Raw genomic sequence first — 4,356 nt, forward strand, 5'->3', positions numbered from 1 at the left:
GTGGTGAAAATAATTTAGAAGGGAAAGAGACCCCTTATTAGAGATGGGAGATCTGTTTTTTAAATGGTTCAGACCCCATAAGTAGGATAGGAGGTCTCTTTGAATATTTTTATTTTTGTTTATTAAAGCAGTTAAGACCTCATATATAGATAAGAGGTCTCTTTGTTATTTTTATTATTATTTTTTTTACAAACTAAGACCTAATATCTTAGATATGGAGTCTCTTTGAATTTTTTGTATTATTATAACTAGAGAGCCTTTATTACACCTGACGGGTCTCTTTGCAACTTCTTTTTTTTTTTTTTAAAAACGATAATAGCAAAATAATACACCTGGTCGATCAGCGATATATTAAGAACTAATTAATATGCATATTCAACCTGCGTTTACACCTCTATAAATACCGGCCAGCGGCATCAAACGCACAAAACCACACCTGCTATAATAAATAATTTGTAATAATTCGAGAACAACTCCATAATCCATATATTACCAAAAAAAATATTTCCAACAAGTAATGCTCAAAATGCAAGCTTTACATAAACTGTGATTTTCATAAGCGTCAAACTTTACATCGCAATTTCCAAAAACGTAAAACAAAATTCAATTCCAAAATATAATCATTTACACCAATTAACCAACAATTGGAACCGAAACTCATGGAGTTATTTCCATACCATCAACTTTGTTTTCTTGATCCGCTTTTTGCTTGAGCAAATACTCGACCGACATGTCTCTAACCTCATACACATTTTCCGATGATTAAGTTTTTTTAGAAAACTGTAATAAGTGGCATAACTATTAATTAGTAGTTAAACAAAGCATAATTTAAAAAAATCGACTCATTTACCGATTAACGATAACATGAATGATGAGAAAGACATAAACATCTGAATGAAACTTCGAATACAACCAGCAATATATTAAGGACAATTTATTTGGTTGCCTAAACTAAAGGGCATTAGCATCAAGGCAGGTTGAAAACTCCAAAAACAAAACAACGGTCACACTGTATGCAGACTATGCAACACGAATTATCTTACCAGATGAAAATATCGTTTGAAGCATGCAGCCGAGAATATAAATAAATCAACTGTAAACTAAAGACCTAAACTATCCAAGATATGCAGATGCCCATGCACATAAACAAATTCGCCTTTACAACGACTATATCACATAGACCTTTGAAAGAAGTTTCAAAACATGATTTATGGCAGTAGACCTCTATGGGATTCTTTTTCTTCTAGAAACTAATATCCTCTAGGAAAATTAAAACCTCTTTCACCAAAATTGCACCAGAAAAGCTATCTATATATGTAAGTAAAGGAATGCCCCTACTTCTGATAATTAATCTACAACTACCATTCTGCTAACGTAAGATGACATCATTCATGAATCATGGCTAATCTGCTTAATGTATACTTTCTGTTATCGCATGAAACAAGGTCCACCTACAAAGATTTATAAAGAATGATACAAGTGTATCTTATAAAAGACCACGGACATGTATAAGAAGAGTAGACTTACTGTGCATATTCCATGCGGCCTTGCTCGTCAATAGGTGGGGGAGATATAAGCACCACTAACATGGTGGGGGAGCATTTCTGCAATTTATAGGGACAAGTGATTATATACAAGCAGAAAGTGATGATCATAGATACAAGTCGAGTATACTTGAGGGAAAATTATGTAGCATGAAAACAACGGGTCTAGTAAAAGTTCCAAACTTCCAATAAGTCTGATAATATGCAGAAGGAACAACTTTTACAGAACTTTAGAAGAACGACCTACAAAACCAGAATCTGAAAATTCTTAGACGCAAGGATATATTTCTACTGGCAGTAATACTATCTCTTTCACTCAAATCAATTGACTCGAATTAGAATCAAAAGTATGTATGCAAATTTCAGCATTTCCAGATAAATCAAATGAGAAGACTATTCTTTAGAGACATCCTGAACTGGAAAATGAGACTATTGACTTGCAAGTTGCAACAAAGTATTAACACTAATAAGTTCACAAAGACAGGAGAAAGGATAACCTTCAAGTGCAGAACAATCTTTCTAAGGTTCTCTTTGTATTCCTCAATAGGAACATGTTGCCGTTCACTATTCCTCCCAAGCAAAGCCGCGTCATTAGCTCCAAAGAAAATGGTGGCCGCAACAGGAGGATTAGCCAAGCCCAGCTGGTCGGTGGAAGGCAAAAGATAAAAATAATATTATGGTCAGTGTGTAGACAGGAAACCAGTAAAAGATCATTCACATAGATGTCAGATAGCACAAGCCTCCAGCTTAAGACTGGAGTTCAAGTTCCATGTTATCAACCTATGACAAGGGAAGCATTACAAAGCTTGAGTTGAATCATTACCTTACCTTGTGTAAATTCGACAAATCCTAAACCATTGCGCTCATTCAGACAAGCTCTTCAACCTGAATAATTCCCTATTCCTCAAGACTTCTAATATGTTCAGCAATCCGACTTTGAATCCTAAGGACAAGTCGTACTTCTGCCGCAATCCTTTTCGACTTATCTGTCCTATACCTAAAAATTCAAAATTCGAGAAATTGAATTCAGAAACATAGAGTTAACAACTCAAACAATTCAATTGGAAAACCTTCAGCCATGGGAGAGACATATAGAGTTAGACACCAATATTTGTAGAGTGATTTGTGGTAAACGAAAGCGATTGATTGTTGTTGGTGAGGCAAAGAGGGAAGTCGGCAGAAAGCAACGAGACCCACCTTAGGGTATATACAAATAAATCATAAGTCAATAACTCATTCAGGCATTTTATCAAACACTTATTGTGCAACTCAAATAATATAACTTCCACTACTCAATACTAATAAAAAAATTCATCTACCATCAATAAAATCCGGGAAATTAACAACATTCAATAAATCGCTACACAATAAACAAAAAATAATAACTAATTCGTCCTAATTAGAAAACCTAACTTAATCGAAATTCTAATCCTTTGAGCAATTCATATGTTCGAAAAAAGAAATTCAAGAGAAGGAGAGAGTGATAGATAAAGCCTAAAAACCGTTACTTTGTAGTTAGTTCGCTGGTGGTAGTGAAAATCTGCCACACAAATCCTTGCCCCCAATTTGGTATCATAATAATTTTACACGATACATCAATTAATAAGAGAATGCTAAGATTTATCACAATGACTACATCAATTAGAAACTAGATACAGAAAATCAATTAGAAACTAGATACAGAAAATGGAATGAAAACTGTCTCTGGAGGCAAAAAAAATCAATTCAATTTGAACGCAATTGAAACCCTAATTTCTAAAAACTAGATCAATTAAATCGATGAATTAATTGATAAAACCTAAATCTATCACCAACAAATATAACATCATAGCTAACAATACCTGCAATAGTCACAATTTCACTACAGATGCTAAAAAACTGAACAAATTGTTGCCCTAATTGGAAAAAACTACACCTTAGGCAAATATCACCATCCGATTTAAACCATAAAACTTTAATTACGACAGAACTACAAAAAAAGTAGCAAACTTTGAAGAGAAAGGGAAATAACAGTGAAATCTGAAGTTCAATTTGTGAATGGCGAGGAATACCTTGGATTAAAAGCGTGGAAAGAAGGTGTCGGTTGCGGTTCTTCAATTTCTCGATTATTTTCTTCTTTGGATCGCAGATTTGCACCAAAAGCTTCTTCATCGTTGCCGGTTTTAGGGTTTTCTACTGAGACTCCCTCTTTTTTTGTGAAGAGTGAAACTTGTTGAAGGTTGAAGAGGAGAGAGAAATTAATGCTTAACTTCTGGTTGCTCGCATGTAGAGCAGTAGAGGAAGAGAGATCGCAAAAGGAGGGGTGTTGAAAAGAGACCCGTGTTTTTTGATATTAGATTTCTTCATTTTCTTCAACTGGGACCCACGCGAGATAACAGACCCGTGTTCTGTGATAGTGGCTCTTCTCTTTTTCTTTCAACGGGGCCACGTATTATAAGAGAACCGTGTTTTGGGATATGAGGTCTCCTCCATCAAAGAGAGCTGTTTTTTACATAACGGGTCTTATTTAAGAGATCTATTTGCCAATTTTTGTAGTAGTGTTTCAAGCTTTAAATTGCATCCTTTGTTCTTCAATTTGGTATTTCTTATTTCTTTCCTTCGTTATTCAATTTTAATTATGTTTTCATTAATCATGTTTGCTTTGTTTAAATTAAAATTAAATATGTGTGAGTAGTTTATATTCTAGGGTTTTGGGAATCCATGAATTAATATGAAGGGATGATTGAATGTTGTTGATTGTTGGTATTGTGGTTAATTCCTATTGATTGGTTTCATTAACTATGCGATTAGATTTGCGCAGGATTAATTGTAT

The 4,356-nt window shown here is 34.2% G+C and overlaps 1 long non-coding RNA gene across 1 annotated transcript; it reads right to left on the minus strand.

Annotated features, from left to right (window-relative positions):
- Positions 1-1,160: 1,160 nt before the first annotated feature.
- On the minus strand, positions 1,161-3,829 carry LOC130466942 (uncharacterized). The gene is made up of 3 exons (XR_008927104.1): positions 3,596-3,829; positions 2,042-2,541; positions 1,161-1,604 (listed from the first exon to the last, which is right to left on the minus strand). It is a non-coding gene; the product is annotated as an uncharacterized lncRNA (long non-coding RNA).
- Between the last annotated feature and the right edge of the window lie 527 nt (positions 3,830-4,356).

The sequence above is a fragment of the Spinacia oleracea genome, chromosome 2 (assembly GCF_020520425.1).
Source record: "Spinacia oleracea cultivar Varoflay chromosome 2, BTI_SOV_V1, whole genome shotgun sequence".
Classification (NCBI taxonomy): domain Eukaryota; kingdom Viridiplantae; phylum Streptophyta; class Magnoliopsida; order Caryophyllales; family Amaranthaceae; genus Spinacia; species Spinacia oleracea.